Genomic DNA, 22,160 nt, shown 5'->3' with positions numbered 1-22,160 from the left:
GTTTCCCTGATGAACAATAGTGTCTCTTGAGAGCCCCTCATTCTTGTGTGATCCTTGTATCAATATCAATGTGCCTAGTATTCCTAGAGAGTATCATGCTCTAAGTCTTGTACCTAGTCTTGACATTTGGAATGCAGTGCTCCAATCAATGTTCCCAGTGTACCTTGGGAGTGTCATGGTCCAATCCGTGTGCCAAGTTCTAACCTTGGGAGTTCCAGTACATCCATTCCATGTTCCAGTGTAACCTTGGGCGTGCCAGTAACTTCAATCCATGTTTGAGTGTAACCTTGGGAGTGCCAGTAACTTCAATCCATATTTCTAGTGTAACCTTGGGAGTGCCTGTAACTTCATCCCATATTTTCGAGTTTAACCTTGTGGGTGCCAGGAACTCCAATCCTTGTGTTGAGTTTTACTCAGGAGTGTCAGAGGCTTCGACCAGTGTTTGAAGCTCATCTCGAAGGTTTCAGAGTTTCCTATTTGTGAACCTGGTTATCCTATTTATGTATCGTGTTGTAGAAGAGGCATGTAAGTGAATGTTACTAAAGTTGCTATAAAAACAATGTATGGGGAGACCTGTTGGTACCTCTTCTTCTTATTTCCAGTGTATTGCGTGCTCACAAACCGAGAGGCTCCGGTCCAGTGCTTATCTACCTCACAGACACCGAAGGACCCTTAAGCAACACATCTTGTTATGCAGTATTGCCTAGCTGCTGAGCAGGACCACTACCTACCGGAAGTCTCTTTTTTCTTATTTTGGCCCAACAGCCTTCCCCCTTGAGGACAGCCTATGCTAGAAGGTAGCGCTTCCTTTGGCATGTCTTATCTTCAGGAGGGATAGGAGGTTCTGCGTTGACTCCAGTTTTGTCTCTGCGATTGGGACCCGGTGGGTGCATGACAGTTGGCGAGGTCATTGGTGGGGTCTCGGTAGTTTAGTTGGAGGCAGTTGCTCCATTCCGTTTCTATAACTTTCTTCCAACAGTGGCTTGGGGTGTTGCTAGACTCCATAGGGGTGGTTGGTGGCCCTGTTATGTGGAATTGGATGATGGAGTGGTCCATCTACGTGAGTGGAGTGATTTGGCTGACTTTAACCTTGTCACTAGAAGAGAAGATGGGTCCAGGGTGTGTACAGTGATGTGGGTAGGGCATTGTATGAGGTGGGTGAGGCTGATGTTTTGTAGACTTTTTAGCAAGTCCGTGGAGTTGGAGTCCATAGGTTCATTGAGATGAAAGTTGAGATTGACTAGGAGTATAAAGTCCTGGTGCCCATGGCGAGAGGTACGGTGAGGTCGGTGCGGAGGTTGCTGAAGTGGATGCAAGGTCCTGGGAGCCTGTAGCCGAGGGTGCCTTTGATAGTGGTTTTAGTGTCTGTGTGAAGCTTGAAGTGCATCTGTTCCATAAAAGCAGATTCTGGGTCAGTATCAGAGGTACACTTGATGGTGTCTCTGAGGATGATGGCAAGTCCTCTTCCTGGTTAATTGACTCGGTCCTAGTGTCAGATTTTGGACCCAGTAGGGATTAGTGCGGCGATGTCCAGCACTGATGAAGGGTTGAGCAAGGTTTAGGTGAGGCAGAGGAGGGTGCGTTGGAGTCAGTGATGTCCCTAATTTTGGTGGAGTGCTTGCCAAGTGAGTGTGTGTTGAGGAGCATACATGCAAATGAGTGTTGTGTGGGGTGGCTATGTGGTGCTGGGTGAGTGAGGGTTGTCAGTTCTGACTTGGTGAGGGGTGTGGTGCGTGTGTGTAAGTAATTGGAGTGTGTGTGTGTCCGCATATGAAGTAGAAGTGAAAGCAGGCAAATGAGCTTACTGTAGACTGAGATGCGGCTCAGCAGGAACATTTTTGGTGGTGTCCAGGGTTCAGCAGGTGGAGTTTGTCAGTGGTATAGCTGTGGTAGGCATTTTGACAAGGGTTCCTGTAGCTCTGTGCAGGTCAGGTGCAGATGAACGCAGGCAGGCTTGCTTTTGGTGCAACTTTGGGGGCTAGCAGCGTGGACGCGTTGTGGCATCCATTAAGTAGGGCATTGGAGAGTGGGAGCAGCGCGGGGCAGTGGGAGGAGTGTGGGGCAAAGGGCGTGCTCAGGAAGAGCAGGAAAGTCCAGTGGGGAGACCAGAAATGTTCGGCAGGAGTGGCCAGGCAGGAAAGCGAGACTGGTGGAGCAAGACAGGGGGTAAAAACTGACACAAGAGACCAATGTTCAAAAGGGAGCAGTAAGAGGAGTAAAAGATGCAAAAAGGGGCATTTTAAAGGAATAAAGGATGCAAAAAGAAGCAGTTAAACAGAGACAGGGGGCAGATAGAACAGACGGCACAAGCAGAGAGAGAGTAGTTACCATGTCGGGACAGACCGAGCAGCTAACAGAAAAAATGGTCAGAGACAGACACTAACATGAGTCAGAAGGGCAAGGTGATGTCAGGGTCGCACTGAAGCAGAAGAGAGATGTCTGGTCACCTACTCCACTTCCGATCAAATCAACTAGGACAATAAACCACTGGCCCTATCCCCAGAGTCAGAGTGCTGTTTCACCATATTGTCTCGATATTAGGCATGGCTCATTCGCAAGTTCAATTCTGTCAACTCCTCCAGTGACCTCAGATGGTTGTTATGTGCAAAGGCATCCCAGACACCAAATTCCTCAAGTTGCTTGAGCTTGACTTCTTTTCCAGTATTTGGTGGTTTAAGATTTTCTTGACCCCAAATGTGATATTTATACAAAGTACTCTTATACCTGTTTAAATGCCTCCCATTCAATGGGCAAGCCAAAGACCGTACTCTCATTTTCTGACACGTAATGATCTATACCACCCCCAGTCTCCATTTGGAGCATCTAGTCCATTGATACCTCACCCCTCAGGTGCCACGTAGTGCTCAGTAGTCGAACTCCAGCCAACCCTACAGTCAATGAGAGTGGATTATAGTCCAAAATGGGCCAAGTCAGGTACTGCATGGGCATTATTCCAATTCAGACCCCAGTCTAACCGGAAAGAGGTTGAGTCGAGTGTGTATCTTTTGGACCGGAGTGTAAACTGAGTATTCCCACACCTCTGAATGCGCCTCCCTCCATCCATCTACCAAGCCCCATTGTCTCCTCCAAGCAGCAAAGCCCTGGACCTAAGCCTCACCTGTGAGTTCCTGGATTGCAGGGATTGATGTATCTTTAAGACAGTCTATCATATTATAATACCCCCCCCCAGGCAAGAGCATCGCATGTGTAGAAAGGATTGGGTCCAATTCTTGTCAGAATCTTTAGTGGGGAAACATTGTGAGTGTATTCACTGGCCACCACTAAATAAATACCCTCTAGCCTTCCCTCTAGTATCACAAATCTGCCCTCTTGATCAACACACACTTTGTCTACCATATACAGAACCACAATACAGACCCACACCAGCATTACCCCAGTGAAAGCTGTATAAATTGTTCCATACAACAGATCCCCCCACTTTCTATGTACCTTTACCAACTTCAGGGATGTCAGGTGGGTCTCCAGAAGACACGCTATGTGCACTCCCCTCTTCTCAAATAAACCAAGACTCTATATCACTTCACAGGGGAACCTAGTCCCTGGACATTCCAGGTAACATGATTTAAATGACACACCATGGCCATAATTTACAAGTCATACTGCCACAACCTTCTATATAACCATGACCTCCAGCAAACTGCCCAGACAGATGCCCAACAGAAATCCCCATTCACCTCCATAGGAAGAATTTGGGCTCTTGAAGTTCAATTATGGAAAAGACGTCATTTGAAAATAACAGACTGTGGGCACATGTTTTTTGTCTAATGTTGAGACAATGGGTATGGTTTGCCTTGTTCAACAAAGAAGTACAGACACACCACTGGAACTTATCAAAACAACTTGGAACATTCTAGAACATGTCCACAAGGTCAGTTGAGACTTGGAAATCTCGGTAGCCATTCTGAGAGCAAAGGTATAAAGGGCACGCCCTTTTGACCACATCCTTACTTGGCAATCAGTATGTTAAATGGATAAGAACTTACCTGATTTCCAATTCTGTCCAAGCCTTCAGGAGACTTCCTGGTTGACTACAGCCTCTCTCTTTGCACCTCTGAATGGGGATCAAACCTTAAAAACAAGAAAAAAGACAAGGAGGGATGCTTCTTGATCAGCGCACACATTAAGCAACAAATAACTAAAAAAACAGAGCTTAAGTCCCTTTTGGTATAGAACCAATACCTCAAGTTGTAATTCCAAATAAAGCCAAAAGGCAGCCTAAAGACAGTACACAGCAGAACAGTGGGCAACGATCTTGTGCTGTAACAAGGTGAGAAAGGGCTAAAGGCTTGCAAAACATCAAACCAAGAAGTTCATTAACGCACCCCAAGTTCAAGGGGACCCTAACAAAGGTGAGTAAACTAAAGAATGTAGAAATTGAGTCCCAGAGTGTGCAGATATTATCAATAGATTGGTGAATGCTTGACCAGTATCATTTATTATTGCAGAGAGTTGAGTAAGGAAGAGACGCATCTCCCAAGTGTGGTCAGTTGGTGAGCAGAAGGCCTGTCCAAGACTAACAGGGCTGAGGCGCTACTCCATGATACAAAGACAGACAGACGCACTCCTATTTTTCCCTCCTTTCCCTCAGCAATCTTTTAGGATAGAGAGCTCTACAAGCATCCTTCCTGGCAAGCGCAGTTGGCCATTGGTGGCATATCTTCAATACATCGCTCCTGCTAGGTCAGTAAGCGACAGGTTAGTGCATCTGTATCCTTGCTTGTTGAAACGTGTTCAACCTAAATCCTGACACATGTTGACAGAGGACCTGCCTCAATGTGCACAAAATCTCGTCCTTTAAGAGCTTCTCCATGTCACTCTTTAATCATGATCATTGTACATTTCTGGCAAGCTTGGTGAAAAATACAAACACCAAAGTACTCCCGGTGTAGGTTTCAGAAACTACCTCACCAACCACCTTACCTACAACCCCAATCCCCATACTAGTACCACAGCCCAGCCCTAGAACCAGAGAAAACTGAGACCAGAACACTGACCCATTCATTTCCAGAAATTACAACTGCAGTTATTTCAGTGCCTCTTCGTGATCAGCACCGCCAAATGGAGCAATGACCATAAATTACAGTTACATAAAAGAATCCACCAACATTGGGGTGACACTCAGATCTTTTAACAGTGCATCAAAAATAAAGGCCCTATCCGTGTCAGCTCCTGGTTGTGATCCCTTTTTTTCTGGGTCTGATGCTGATGCATTCACAGATCACTGTGACAGAATTGTCTCAACATGTTTGGCCCATTCTGCACTGCCCGCTGCTGTGCAGGGTAGGGAGTGGATGCTGGGTCTGCGTGTTCCTCTGCTGCCTAGAGTTACACCCTGGATCCATCATCTCATCTCTGGCAATCCTCTCGGTTCCCAGCAAGGTAACAGCTCAGCTGATTTCAAGAAATGCATCTTGTTTTTGGCCACAGCTTGGCATGGTACAGCAATACAAATTTGGTGTCATGGCTATGTAGGCATCACGTAAGGTCAGTGTAGGCCCGTTGTAGCCTCCGAACCAGGGCTTCAAAATCCCCCAAAATATAGATCTTTACATTCTCTGCATAACGGGGACATGCTCTTGTGTCACTGATAGAACGTGGTCTTGATTGCTATAATTTAATATTCTTACTATGATCGGTATAGTCAAAGATCCAGGTACTGGTTTTCCCCTCAGGGCTTGTTAAATCATGAAAACCTCAGTGCTGTAGCATCATACACATGCTGTAGTAGTCACTGTCAATAGAGGCAGTTCTCTCCAGGCCCTCTGGCATACCCATCAGACGAACGTTGCTCCAGTGGGAGCTACCCTCCTCATCCTCAGCCTCAGCCCTGGGCTGCAATGCTTCAAGCATTTCAGACGGTGACTTGACTGGTGTTTGGAACCCCCACACAGTAGGGTGCATCATCACAAGGCTAGTTTAATTTTTCATATGTTGTTTCGATAACTTCTGGTCATCCCTGAGAATCAGCACCTCTATTAGCACTGCATCATTCTTACTTTCTAGTGCTGCCTTGGTATTTGATATAACCTCTAAGATTGCTGAAAACCGTTCATTTTCCCCTTCCAGAGTGTTTCCCACTGCCCTGAGGGAAAAACCAGCATCAATGTCCGCAAAAAGATCAGAGCCAAGAAGTGGGCCCTTTCCAACTGGAGAATTCATCCTCTGGGAATTCACTATGTTGTAAATCCATCTTTCAGTAATTTAAGTCCCAATGGGCCTCATCAACACGGTAGGTAGGCACTAGCACCAGTTCTCATGAGGCAGTAGCCACAGCACGGCAGCTGCACCACATGTTGTGGCAATTCATTCCCACAGAAACCTCTTCATTAGGCACAGGGTGGCTCATCACTGCTGCGGCATTCAGACAATGGTGTACTGCTTTGCCTGTGATGGAAACTGATGCGGTGCTGAGCTGGGTGAGCCTTCCGGCAAGATGGAGGCTGCGGATTTGTCGACAGAGATGGGGACAGCATGGTGAAGATGGACAGGCAATGGTGGGGAGGTTGTACCGTAGGGGCAAAATACTACAGTGATTTCTGCCCAGTATATCTCCCTGGATCAGAGAATCTGAGGTGTGCAGCCCCAAAGGCCAATAACCACAGTGTGGCACTTTTTGTGGTCCTCTGAGGAGGAGCTGCTGATTGGATTGTGTGTTTTGTGGCTCTGGAGGAGTGGGTGGCTACCGGAAGTGGTGTGCTGTGAGACCACGGATAGAATTGGTTCTGATCCTGGCTTTGGATTGAAACAGGGCCCTGATTATTTGTGGCTTATCTGCTGTATCAATTTTGCAGGGCCCATTCTCAATCCAAAGCCAGCATCTGGGCCAATGCTATCCATGAGCTGATAGCACACTCTTTCCAAGAGGCTTACCCAGCTCAGCTCCGGCACCACATCAGTTTCCATCACATCAGTACACCCTGCTTCAGCCCAAATCTGGCTCTACAGGGACAGTGGGACATAAGGGGCACCATGTCAGCTTCAAGCCCCTGAAGGCAGGTCATGGAACAGGAGAAATGGTTTGTAGTGCGGGCTGAGCCGGAGAGGAACAAAGGAGCGTCTTACTCCATCATACTCTAAGCCACGCCCCAGTGGGGGAAAGCCTACTAAAGCACCAACAAAACATCCATTTCCTTCAAGAAAGTAAGAACACTGTCTATTTACTTACCTCACTACAATTTTTGCCAAGAATGGCAATAAGTAAATCATCCTGAGGTTTGCTTAGTGTGAGAGGGTCTTCTGTAGGTTTCTTTAGAAGGGGGATCACTGTGGCTTATTTAGAAGAACAAGGAACCTTGTTTTCCAACACAGAATAATTGCAGAGATACTGCAAAGGGGATCAACTATGTCAGCATCCTTGATGGAACTCTGAGCAGGAAAAGGATCCTCTGGGGAATTACTTTTGGTGAAATGATGGTAAGAAATAGTAGGATAGAGGAGAGAATTCAGATAAAATGACAGCATCATTAGTGTGAATTTCAGGAAAACTAAATGTTACTTGTTCAAAAGTCTCATATGTATTTTGGATTTTTCTTCAAAGTATGTGGAGGGAGAGTTTTGCAGTTCTTGAGAGTGTTGAACAGTGGTAGAGAAAGTATGGGGCTTGAGGAGATTCTTCCTAAACAGATGACAGCTACACCAAGTGGGTTATTTACTAATGTTTTGTATGTTCACTCACATGACTCAAAGTGAAGGAAAGCATTGCATCAATTTACTAAGATTAAAAAAAGGCTAACAGGAGCAGCACAAAATTGTGTAGTGCCACATGAATGTCCACCCAATCCTTAGTAAATCTAGGTCCAAATGTACTAAAGCATATTTACAATGGTTATGGATCCTGGACATCCTGGAAAATTAACACAGTTCACATGTGCAGTCAGAAATCTGAAGCTCCACTAGCAATGAAAATGTTTTGCAAACATATGACATTATGGAAATTAATCAAAACATAATGCAACACTTTTTAACAGCCTTACATGTTATACTTACATGTGCAGCATGGTTAAAGGAAATGTAAGCATGCATTTATTGAAATTAAATGACATTTTAAATTGAACATACTCACCTACTGCACCAGCTCTCTGCTCTTGGGTGGTGAAAATAGTTTCCCTTTTGTTTTATCACATATACCTATGTGTGCTGGACCTTTTTTAGCCTCCAACCAATTCCACTTATATATGCAAGTGGAGTGTGCACTCGCAGCCATCTTTGTCTTTGCTTGTGTATGCAGTACCCCTAGCAAACTCAAAGAGAAGCAGACAATATCCTTGGACAGTAGCGGCTCGTGAAGGGAGTGCTGCGGGGTGTGGCGGCCGGGGAGGAGAAGGGTGGGGGTTAGTAAACTATGGCATACGGCGGAACAGAGGTAAGTAAACAAATAAATAAATACAATAAATTTCATTGCACGCACTGCATTGCCAAATGCGATGCAGCGCGCGCAACGAAATTCGTTTTATTTATTTATTTGTTTACTTACCTCCGTTTGGCCGTATTCCGTAGTTTACTACCCCCACCCTGCTCCTCCCCCGCCCCACCGCCCCGCAGCACTTCCTCCACGGGTCGCTACTGTCCTTGGGATATAGTGGTGGACAAAGCCATAAGAGGGCCACCACCTCCTTTTCATCAAAATGTGTGCCCCGGCGATGGTTAGATTTACGATGAGGCTTTCTGTTTAAAAATGTATGCACATTGGTAGGCAAATATGCACAAAAAACTAACAGCATAAACTGTATTCACACCAACAGCAGACATACTGAAGGAATTGGAATCAGGGTTCACAGGGTATTAAAATAACACAAATGAGGGTCAGACAGAAAGACAAAACAGCCAGTCTAAAGTCCTTAAATAATCATCAGTCAAGCAAACACACACCCTCTTTCAAACTCTTTAACTACCTGCAAAATAAAATGGCCCTTGTACAACATTGTCTGACCCGATGATGTCAGGCCTCACATTGTGTCATAATTTTAATGCATTTGGAACATTTGTGTTGGTTTTAAGAGACAATGTGATAAATTATATTACTTTACTTTATGGTGCAATTGGCTGCAATTCTTCAATAAATAAAGAATCTTCACGCAAATTCAAATTATAACTTTGCATCAGAAAAGTGATACAACTATGGAAAAAAGTGTATATATCACCTGAGATGTCAATGCCATCATCCATTGTGAAATTTAGCCCAGATATCACTAGAATTGTTGCTATCACATGGCCTTTGAATAGTCTAAACAGATTGATATTATTTCTAATGGTTACTTTAAAAGTGTGAAAGATATATTAAAGTTTAAAATTAAATATTGTCACCCTTCCTAAATTTGCAAAATTAGGTGCTGATTGATATGTATTTATGGTTTGCTTGGGTCTACAGTTTGGTGAAGTTGGATTTTTAATAAATAGCCAGTTAAGGTATTCACTCTGGAGGTGAGTATCTTTGGTAGCAGCTGCCAAACTAAGGAAGGCACTCCCAGACTTGTGAACTATTGCATTTTAGGAAGGCTTTGAAGACCTGGCTTTATGGGCAATAGACCTCTTTGCTCTGTTCTATCTCAGTTAATTTTCTCTTTTAGTACCTGGACACCTGTTTAGACAATTGAGCGCTCAATAACTCCTTCGAAATAGAATAACATAATATAGAATTTTAAAAATTGAAGCAGTGGGATGGGAGGAGATGAAAAACAGACATGAGAAAAACAAGCATTCATTATTTTCCTTTATAAAGTATAATTATCCATAGGGCATAGTACAATTTAGCAGAAAAATATAAAAGGATCTCAATATAAACCAATAATATAAAGTAGATAAAAAATTGGGATCTGGGCTTGTCCTAAATATAGGGGAGTGTGGAGTTTGGCAACTATAGCCACCAACTGTCTGGAGGAGTTTAGTAGAAAATCTAGTTACAGTTAAATGATTATTTGTATTTACTTACCCCTAAGAGATGTAAATGATTTCTGGATTTCCTTTCAATAGGTTTTCTCTATCTCATGTAATGGCCGACAAAGGTTCAGAAAGAGTGTGTAATGGGTTATTGCTATTCTAATACAGTCAGTGGATGACTCAGTCCAAGTTTTGTGAAAGTATCAAGGACCATTGTAAATCATTGACATTTTCATACTGAATGTAACTATAGATCAGCATTGAAATGGATTGATTTTAGAAAGATATATGAATCACCTTGAAGTATTGCAAGATATGTACCCTAGACATATAATCCTTCCACGTAGAGATTTGAAAATCAGACTATCCTAAACATATATAACTGATAAGACTATAATTCATCAAGATGAAGACAAGAATAATGGCTGTAGAAGGTGATTTCTCTATGTGGCCTCTGATGGATGTCTTCAATGCCTGAAAAGGGAGGGGTGAATATGATAAGCCTTCAAATAAGAAACACATGCTTCACCAAATGCTGAGGCATTAAATAACTCCTGGTCACTTAGGATCAAATATTTTCAAATCTGTCACTGTTTGATTTTTGTCTCAAAAGGTCTTTGTTCAGTTATGTCATTCTAATCCATTGGGATCGGCTACACAGTATTTGTCAAGCAATTTAAGTGGAAAAACAAGTTTCTCTCAAATCCAATCTACGCTCGGCAACTGTCTACTTTATGTTGCTTGGCAGATAAACGTTGAATATACTAACTCATGTTCGTAAACTGCAACACCACATTTAATTGGATCAATACAAGGTTTCTATTGCTATCCTGTAGAAAAGGGGTATTTTGTGAGAAATATCTTCAAGCCCATTATGGCTCTACACTGAGAGGTAAGCTGAGTGAACCAGTGGATTCAACTGATGTGCTATCAGAGCTGATTATAAAATACTGATCTTGAGTAGGTATTCATCACGGTCATACTGCTAACTTTGTTTTGAATAGCAGACTTGCTTGCATATGAGAAATGTATTTACTTTTCATCTAATAGTTTATTAACTTTAATTATATCTTGTTTTTTGGGGGGGGGGGGCATGGCCGAGATGGCGAGCGGGTAGGACGTGGCTCGCTCGTCTCCCCGTTCCCGTCTGCCGGCAGGGGCGCTTCCCGGTGCCGTTTCGGAGCTTTTGACACCTGGCTGTGTATGGGGCAGCTGTGCGAACACAGGTGCATGCTTTTCTGCCGACCTTGGCCATGGAGAACATAAGAACCTGCGCCTCGAGTACACCGCGCCCTGAGATCCAAGATAGTGGCCCGGACTCTGTGGAGGTCCCGGAGAGACGGCTGGAGTGCCGATAATGCTTCATGCGACCGCCCGGGGGGCCTAGACGCTACATGGCTCTTGGCCCGGTCTTCCCGGGGAAGCACGACGGCTGATCTCCTCTAGGCCTACTGTGGGAGGCAGAGGATACGGAAGCGGAGCGGCTGGACTTGCGGCTTGGAGAGCAGCCTTCACACCATCAAGCACTGGAGCCTCTGCTAGTGGGCCCGTACCTGCGGCCTGCCGGTTGGCTATTGAGCCTTCTGCCGAGGTAAGCGGCCCGGCGGCGACTCCCCTAGGATTCAATTGACTGGGCGGGAGCCAATAACACCCAGTGTGGGCAATAGCAAAATAGGACATTCCCCCCGCATTGCCATGCGGGCTTGGCTCTCACCAGGTGACCTGAGACCCCTGAGGGCCCCGGCGGGGGTCTGGGCACTGCATTCGGCCGCGTGCATCAAGCGGGGGGCCTGGGGCCCGCCAGTCAGATTAGAAGCGGGCCAGACGGCGGCCCAGTGAAGGTGCCGAGGCTGTTGGATGCTCTTCTCCAAGCACAGGAGTGCGGCGGCGTCCCGGGGGCTGAACTGAAGAAGGAGGAGGCCGATACCTAGGCAGTCGGGCATGCCGAGGCGCCATTCCACTGCACTGGAGGGGGTGAACCGCCACAGGACCCGACGGAGCCCACGCACGGCTGCAGGCCTGGCGCTGGGTCCTCCCAAAATCACGGCCGGGACCATTGAGGAAAGTACCCGAGAGAACTGGTGGGGCCACTCCAATGACTTTGTAAATTAGAACGCAACATACCAACGCTGCTGGTTAGCGGGACACGCAACACTCTGCTACACCTGCAGTGCAGGGCGCCGACCCAGATCATCTCACACGAGGCGGCCTCGAAACGCATCCTGCCAAAGGGAGGTACTGGTGCTGAGAGACCAGAGGATGTGTGGCCACCTGAACTTCCTCCACAAGCGGCAAGCGCAGGGGCTGCAGTCGCCTCCACTTATCCAAGGCGAAGACCTACGACGTTGGACCGCCGCCCCACATTTGTAGCTACAGCCTAGACATGTCTACCACACGGGGGAAGAAGGACAGGAATGTGAAAGACAAGTTCACCAAGATGACAGGGGTGAGCGGAGGGGATGGCTGCACCTCCCCTGCTACATCCGGAGGGCAGGAGACAGAGAACACAGATGAATCGGTTACAAGAGCCTTCTTATCACAACTGTTCTCGGCTCTGAGGGATGACCTAAAACCCTCAAAAAAGACTTTGCTGATGAGATGAAGGAGGTTCGAAGAGACCTGGACGCGGTGGCATAAAGAATAGCTACAATGGAGGACCACGAACAATCCCGGGATGTGGAAGTGGAGCAACTACATCAAGAAGTGATCCGCCTGCAGGCCCAACAAATTGATCTTCAGGCTCATGCGGACGATTTGGAAAATCGCTCCCGTAGAAACAACATACGGGTAAAGGGTGCTCCTCCCAATGTGTAAGGCACAGGCATCACTGGGTTTCTCCAAGGTCTCTTCCGCCACGTGCTCCAGGATTCCCAGGACTTTGCATCCAAAATTGACAGGGCTCAAAGAGTCGGCTTGCAGTGTTAGGCTGCGGCGCCCCCCCTGACATCCTGGCATTCCTGCCAGATTTTCAGCTTAAGGACCTTATCTTGCGATGAGCAACAGATGCAGAACCACTAATGTATCAGGGGCACGCCTTTGCCTTATATCAGGACTTAGTGGCCATCACGCTGCAGAATCGTATAAACTTTCGACCAGTCACTATCCACCTTCGCAACCAAGGTGTTTCCTACTCCTGGGGACACTGCTTTCGCATCATTTTCAAATGGGATGGCAAACTACGGCAAATCAGATCACTGCAGGAGGCATGTCAGTTCCTGGGCATTGACCGGCCCTCAGCAGCTGAATCCCTGGGTGGCAACAGAAAAGGACAACGAGAGAAATGGCAACGAGCCGGCGGCTGGAGGCGGTCGGGGACCCCCTCGAAGCCGATTCCAGAGACTATGACGCAGGAGCGCCTGGCGGTGTTGGCCTCCCTGACAGCTGAATCCGGATCCGGGGCAGGCGAATGAACTACTCCGGGGTCAGATAAGTGAACTATAGCAATGCCGTGGCGGCGTGTGGGCGGGTGGGGACGGGGGAACACCGCTGCCCACGTGATGCACCCCACAAACTGTTTCACCAAGGAGGCGCGGTCATGTACTGCGGCTTCTGGACGATTTTTGGGGAATTTACTGTTGGGTTTGTTGGGGTTAGGGTGGGGAGGGCAGTGTGCGATTTCCGTAATGTATTCCTGTAAGGCGTCCTGGGGCCTCCAATGCTTTTACGCGAGAGTTCCTATACTGGCAAATACAGCTTCAATCTACACAAAGCTGCTCTACCACACGGGGGACATACCATAACATAGGGGCTAGTTTAGCCCGGCCCACAAATACCTAATATGGCTACAGAGCCTGTGAAAATACTTACACGTAACGTCAAGGGGCTCAACAACCCAGTGAAAAGGCACACAATCCTATCCTACTTAGAGCATGCAGAAGCCGACGTGTGTCTCTTACAAGAGACACACCTCCTCCCCTAAGATAATCACTGCATGCGCTCGAGGGCATTTCCCCATCAATATTTCTCTTCAATTGGGGAGAAAAAGGTGGGGTGGCTCTTCTCATATCTAAGCGCTGTAAGGGGGAAGTAAAGGAGAAAGTTGCAGAACAGAAGGGGAGGCTATTGGCCTACACTCTTCAATTTGGTAACCAACTTTTGGTGGTCGGCTCAGTGTATGCCCCTAACTCGGAGCAAGAGAGATTTCTGAAGGCTGCCTTAGCAGACATAATGGCTCCACAGCAACGTATGACACTGGTAGGGTGGAACTAAACATAGTCATGGACTCAAATATAGACAGATCGCAAGCGTCTTACTTCCATGGGGGAGAGATCTCGAGGGATGGGAAGGTATGGCTGCGGGAGATGGGATTGATAGACATCTGGAGGGCAGCCAATCCCACTTCGAAATCATATACATTTTACTCCCATGCGCACAAGTCCTATGCCTGCTTAGATTATTTTCTGGGAACTGGGGAGGTTAATACGGTGGTTCAAGCAGTGAGCATTGAACCCAAGGCCCTGTCAGACCACGACGCATTGACGGTACAGGTACTAGTGACTACACAAGCCCACCAGCCCGGAACCTGGAGACTCAAAGAGAATATGCTCCATAACAAAGTGATGGAACAGCAACTTAGTACATGCATTAAAGACTACCTCACCCTTAATGACACCTCAAACATAGCGGCCACAACATTATGGGAGGCGATGAAAGGTGTAGTACGGGGGTAGCTTATAGCGATCGCAGCTGCCCAAAATAGGAAGCGCAAGGAGGTGAGATCCAACCTAACGGCTCAGGTGCAGGAACTGGAATGAGTGCATAGCAAGACTGGGGCCCCTAGGGTCTGAAGACAACTTAAGGCAGCCAGGGCACAACTAGCCGCATTAGACCTGGATAGAGCGGAATATGCGGCATTACAATATTACATTGGGGGGACCGTACGGGCCGCCTACTGGTGAACAGGTTGCGAGCCCAAAGACAACGATCAATGGTTTCCTCGTTGCAGAGGGACGGGTTGGGGGAAGTCAGAGGAGATCAAGAGATAGTCCACACATTTCGGGATTTCTATAAGAAGCTGTACACAGCGGACACTCCATCTCATCGCGACACCACAGCTTATCTACAATCTGTCATTATGTCCACACTGACCCCAGACCAGGCATCGTCATTGGACGCCCCCATCCGCATAGAGGAGGTCGTCACAGCGATCTAGCGCCTCAAAGTGCTTAAGTCCCTGGGCCCAGATGGGTTCCCCTCCCTCTTCTACAAAAAAGTCTGCCCCATCTTAGGACCGATTTTAATAAGGCTGTTTAACTCCTTCAGGAGCGCCAATCCGAGCCCGGACACTATGCTGGCGGCAGCAATTGTGGTCTTGCCCAAACCAGTGAAGGATAAGCAACAATGCGGCTCGTACCACCCGATCTCTCTACTTAATGTAGATTTTAACATCTTTATGGAATCCTTGCATCTCGGCTGAGTCCTCATATGCCAAATCTGATAGGAACTGGTCAAGCGGGATTTATTCAATCCCGAAAATGCAGCAATAGTACAAAGAGGATACTCCATCTCATAGATAAGGCTCACCAAACGCAAATGGACGCATGCCCGTTGTCCCGGCTCCTGTTTGCTTTGTATATAGAGCCTTTGGTGCAGAAGGTTAGAGATAACCCTAGAATCAAGGGAATCCCATTTGGGGGGGGGAACACACCCCATTAGCCTCTATGCCGATGGCGTACTGGCAGCACTGACAGAACCAAAGATCTATCTTCCTTCCTTTCTTGAGGAATTAGACACATTTAGTCGGGTCTCCGGTTTCAGGGTTAACATGGGTAAATATTTAATGCTAAACTTAAGCTCGGCACCACTCACATCGGACCCAACAGACACCTGGCTGGCCAGCATAAAAGTTGTAGACACTATCCCCTACCTAGGATTAGACTTAGCAGCCACGGTCCAATGAATGGCTCAGTGGAATTATGTTAAGTTGACACGACAGGCCAGAAAGGACCTGGGCGCCTGGAGCAAGCACCATCTTTTCCTATTGGGGCGGGTAGCTGCGGTCAAAATGTCATTGCTACCGAAGGCGCTCTACCTGTTCCAAATCCTACCAATTTTACCTCCCGAGGGAGTGATTGCCTCACTACAACGCAGCATCAACCAGTTTGTATGGGTGGGGGCACGACCACGGATGAGTAGGGCCTTAGGGTATACGTGTCTCGAAAACGGAGGCCTGGGAATTCCAGACCTCCTCAGCTATTATAAAGCAGCCCAGCTGAGGTACCTGGTGGAGTGGGCAAGGCCTGAGTCCGGAAAACTGTGGCTCTTCCAGGACAGGGCACTGGCGGGTATCCCATTGTGGAAAATCCCCTTCTTAAAGAAGGCTCAGTGGCCAAGGGGCCTGATGGGCTCACCGATCACTAAATCAGTGATGAAAGTCTGGGACGGGTTGGCGACAACCAAGAAACTCATGACTTTTCCATCTCCTCTGAACCCCCTGTTCGGCAATAGCGAGCTTACCCCGGCAATGTCCGATAACTCATTTGGGCAGTGGCGGGATACTTCATGTCGCTCAGTGGGTCACCTATTTGATCTCTCAGGGGTGCTCACATTCCCCAATTGAAACTAGAGTATGGGATTCCCAAGTCCGAGAGACTGAGATACCTGCAGCTTAGGCACTGGGTCCTTCAACCGGGGATGAGGTAACAAGGGGGTCATAAACTCAACAAATACAAAAAATTGTTAGTTACTAAGCTCACCGATAAGGGGTTGATCTCCGAAATGTAAGTTATGATTAGAACTGGCCCATATCCACTTGTAACTGGGGAGAGAATTAGGAGGTGACCTTACACAGAAAGACTGGGAAGGAAGTTACTATAGAGCGAAACACATTGCCCGAAATGTAGCTAGTATTGAGACAGCTATGAAAATAGCTACCTATTGGTACCTTACACCGGCGCGCCTCCATGGAGGCAATCCACATAGGAGTCCCACTTGCTGGAGAGGTTGCAACAATGAGGGAACACTGCTACATATACTGTGGGACTGCCCATTACTGTCTAACTATTGGCTTAAAATCCTGGATGAAGTAGACAAGCTCCTTGATACTGAGATCCCTAGGCTTCCGGTATACGTAATTTTGGGTCTCCCCAATCCGATCACATTTCCCCTGAAGAACATGAGAGGGCGCCAGATCGGGATAGCACTGGGACAGCACTGCAGAACATCTTGATGCACTGGGGGACCACCACTTCTCCTACATACGTGGGATGGCTCCATTATGGCACATCGTAGGGATGGAGCGCATTTCGGCCACACTGAGCGGTTCCGCTGACACCTTTCAGACCATATGGGGCCCATTTCTAAAGCTGCTCTTAGCAGAATTCAACAAAGCCACTCAGGCCAAATATCTGAGAGTGTTGCGGCTTTCGGACCTGGGGACAGCACAGAAACCATCCTCCAGTGCCTAAAGGGCGATGTCACTGGTATGGGACAAGGACTGGACAGTCACGATTTTGGAATATCGGACGGGGGGGGATGTTCAAGTTAGTGGTTTCTAGCAAAAGGTTGATTCTCTTACAATGCAGTGCATTATTCGCTCGTACTACCATGATTAACTCGCACAATTTTCATGGTGTGCAAAATGCTTTCTTTGACATACGAACTTATGCATACTGTGTGCTATCTTGCACTTTTTTTGCCTGTGCCTTCGTATTGTTTTCTGATATTGAGAATGCTAATAAATACATTTAAACATAATTATATCTTTTTCTGAATGATACCGTTATTTTAGCTAATATTCCTCATGGACGTAAAAGACTTTAACTACATTGATTTACCTCTAATGGTTAATAAAAAGTGGTGAAATCTAGTTTCTGGTAACAGCAGGAAATTGGAAGCTCAGAATACTGAGCGATTTGAAGCCAAGAAGGAGCATCTATCTAGGTATAAAGTTTAATCAAACATTAAATCAAAAACAAAGTTTTAATATTACAATAAGTAAACCACTGTATAGGGTTTGGCTAAGTTATATAATTCACACTGTAGAAATGTGTTGCTTCCTCCAATACAGTGGCCATCATTCCACATGGTGTGGAAGATTACACTGGAACGACTGATGCTGCCGGTCAAGAGATTGCCCCTACGCAATTAGTACTTAGGTACCTTCATGCTTGGTCTTGAGGATTGCAACACAAAACCCACCCAAGTAGGGCTAAATATTTATGCAGGCAAAATCATAGCTAGTGAGACCTCTCAAAACATTTGGCTTGCTGGGCAATATGTGAATGTATGAAGAATAGCCAACCTACAGGCCTCAGCATGCCACAGTTAGTCTTCTCAAAAATACAAAATTGACAACACGAACAAAACATTCAGGAATTCTGAAATATTATCTTGCTAAATCAAGTGTGCATATCCCTCACAAAGGCTTTGTGACACCTGCGGTAATTCTTCTATAGAATGCCACGTGCAGGGTCAGACTCTTCTAAAGGGCAATTAGGCAGTCGTTGACGAGCTTTCTGACAAATCAGTGTGCGGGCCGGATTTTCAGAAGGTTTTCGGCCTGTTACGAGCAGGTGGACATTTTTGTCCTGTTGATTCAACAGATATTTCTACAAGCATTGCCTGCAGCAAACACTAATGCATGCAGTCTCTCAGACCTTGCAATATACCCATGCAACATGCCTTTACAAGTTCAAAACTTGCCTGATCTGCAAACATGGGTCATTTTTTCAGCTAACAGGTTCTCTAATGGAGGTCACTGTTTTTCTGGTGCCCGGACTTATTTTTTGTTCCATTCCGACCCTGGCCACATGCACTCACAGTGGCCCAATTCATAGCAAATCTGTTATAAAACCTTTGGTATCTTTTCCGGTGACTGAGCACAAGGCAGATGTGTATAGAACGGAGTCAATGGCAGCCCACCTGAATATAGAAATAAATCAGTTTAACTGTTTCATGCCTAAATGGCACATACATGACTACTAAGACATCACATCGGGCTTGGTCAGGCACCATAGTGCAAATCCTCTCTCCAGCATGTTACATCTTTCATGTGACAATTTACACATGAAGTCCTAGGAAGTAAGCAAGCCGAAGCAAATTTTTGGCCCCATGAAGTTTCTAAAAATGTCTTCTCTTGAGACTCCCTTAAACAATACCCGTTCAGTACTTGAGGTACAGACCAATGGCAAGATTCCCATAAGTGCAGTGACTTTCAAAATATCTAATGACAGCTGGGAGACATTACCCCAGACTTTCCTGATTACCAAATGAGCCAGTTAATTGGCTGCATGTTTTTAGGTGGAGCCTGAGCAGTGCATGCGCTGCTCTGCGACGCCTGCTGTATTGAGGTAGGGACTTGAAGTTCCACCCACATTTTTCATTGGCTTGTGTCATTGGCCACTATAAACTGTGGCTGTTCATTGGTCAAAAGACTTAGTAGTCCCTCCTTAGTACCGCCTTGTCTCATTTTGTAACCTCCCATGGCGACACCCCCTGTTAAGTTTGTTGTTGCTCGGTAGGCTTTAATTGCAGTCTCTGTGCACTATTTTCTCAAATAGCTGTGTCCTGCCTGCTGTTACAGGCAGGACACACTCTATCCTAACCGTTTTTAAAAATTTTATAGCACGCATTTGCAATGCAATGGGTCTCGCATTTGTGAGAGTTTAAGTTATTGGCATTGTAAATGAGAATGGCTTGTATTTATTCGTTTTAAAAACAACACATAAATAAAAGGCGTTGTCATTTACAACGGCAATAGCTCATACTCTCATAAATGCGAGACCTATTGCATCGCAAATGCTTGTTCTGCTCTCAACATTGAGAAACGTCTCCACGAAGTGCACCCGGTGGCCCTGCAGCTTTAACTCCGGCCATCCGCAGTTATTGTTGACCATGTGCTGCAGACATGACATAGTGAGACTGTCCGCCGGCTAATAGTTTGATAGAAGACGAAAGGCGCCTGTCACTAAATAATTCTGCGTCTCTTACAAGTTCCCCAGAAGCCACAGCTGGAAACGCAAAGATCAATATGCGCCTGTGTTCTCACACCATCTGAAGCACCGATTATCTGCAGGACACGAGATTGAGGAGATGACATACGTAGGTACAACACTTACTTTCTAATCAGCTATTGATTGTTTCATTAACACCTGCCCAGTATCATATCTCTAATCTAAATGAATGTATCATTAAACTAATTAATAGAATAGGGATAACTGAGGCCACTTGGCGCTCTACTTAATCTTTGTCATGCTCTCTTTTGTTGCAGTGTGCTGCTAGGCGCAAGCAGGGGACTGGTGCAGGGTTTGAGGAAAGAAGATGGCGCAGATGATAAGGGGTTGTATTATTTTGAGGTCACGCTTTCCCTGAATGGAAGCGGATTGAACGTCCCCAAACGCCGAGGCGCTCAATAAAACTGCTGCTGTAACAATGGATCCGGAATGCAATGCAAAACAGCAGCTATTGAATTTGAGAGCAGAGCTTCTGTGCTTAGCTCGAATTAACATGAATTGGCACTGTATATCCAGAATTTCATCTGCAATTTCCAAACTTCATGGTTGGGAGAAGATAGCTAATTTTGCTTTCTCCAGGTCATAGAACATATTTTTAAAAGTTTTGAAACTTTCGGGTCAACACTGGGATGGCGAAGTTCTTTTTTTAGGCAAAAAGTCACAAAAACGATTTGGCAGTAAACAGCTCCTATAAACTCTTTTTTTTCTCTTGAGAAGTTGACTGGAGGAGAATTTGTTTGAATTTGACAAACTTAGCAATTTTGCGAAATTGTTGATTTGTCACAATCTGACAACCCCATAATCAAGGTGTAATTGAATACATGCATATCGAACAGTGTGTTCCGCCTTCTTTTTAAGTGTCAGGTACTTTGTCTACGGTGAGTTCAGACTGCTGCAGAATGTCTATGGCCAAGGAGTCGCCAATGGCCCATTGGTACCAACTCCTCCCCACCAAACAATTGATGTTGATGACAAGGCTGGAGACCAGATCTTTAAGTCATAAGCCCCCCTGGCCGTATTTCTTACACACAGACACGAAAAGCATTTTTGAACATCACAATTTGCACAGCACACTCAAGATGTACTACCTCAACCTAGCATACACAACAAGCTTCAGATCGACCTCAATGGACGATACCTTGGAACTTTGATAGAAAAGCATTCACCAAGAATTGCAAGTTTCTTGTAGAAAACAACCTCTCAGAAAAACAAACCAGTTTCTACCCTTGAAAATGCATGGAATCTGCTCTAATCTGCATCTGTAGCCACCTGAAATAGTGGACAAAAGTGGCATGAATACGGGTCTTCTACTGAACCCCATGGCCGCACTCAACACTGTTGAGCACCATTCCCTTCTAAAGAGACTACAACAACTTTACATTAAAGCAATTGCACTTGCTGGAATTTTCTTTCACTACTCTGAAAGATAAGAATGATCTTGCTACCCATATTGACATCACCATTTTTCTGCATTCAGGCAAGTGTATCTCAAGGAACAATCATTGTCCCAATTCTGTTCAATCAATCAATCAATCAATCATACAAATAAACAATCATTATATTCGTAGAGTGCTTCTTGTCACCTGTGAAGGTATTCAGGCCCTGGCAGTGTCAAGTTGATTAGCTGAATATCCAGGTCTATAGGGACTTTTGAAACTCTGAAAGAGATGGGGGGAGGTGTACATAGATGAAAGGGTACCAGAAGAAGGATCGGAGGTAGTAATGCATATGAGAGCGCACATCAAAAAGAATTATTATTATCGAGTTGGGTATGCAATAGTATTAGTCAGAACAAAAAAAGAATTTTTTTAAGATCTCATAGCAATTTCCAATAGTGGTGCCACTCGGGATAGAAAAGTACCCTACTACCTGGGTGCTAAAAGTGCATGAGTCATGAAAACACTCCCCGTGCTAAACAATACTTGAATAACACTATCCCGGCACTCCAAAGTTTACAGTTGCAATTTGTTTTGGTTATTAACCATAAAAGTATAGAACAGAATATTGTCAATGAGACTGGCTACAGAACAGATTAGGTCCTCGCAGTAATATGTGGAAAAGATGGATAGTTTAATTGCCAATTTTTACAAAAAAATGAAAGAGTCGCAATCATAAAGACACTTCAGGAATAGCTAGTACAATTGTTAACAGAGATAACTATTACAATGGGTGACAGTCAATATTTTTCATGACACGAGACCATGTGGTCTCCAAATCTTAGTCCAGAAGGATAACAGCCGACACGTGTTTCGTCACGTATAGTGACTTCCTCAGGGCTGCAGAAAAAATATCAAAATCTTAATTGACTGG

Source organism: Triturus cristatus, chromosome 7 (genome assembly GCF_964204655.1).
Source record: "Triturus cristatus chromosome 7, aTriCri1.1, whole genome shotgun sequence".
NCBI classification, from domain to species: domain Eukaryota; kingdom Metazoa; phylum Chordata; class Amphibia; order Caudata; family Salamandridae; genus Triturus; species Triturus cristatus.
This window is presented reverse-complemented; position numbering follows the sequence as displayed.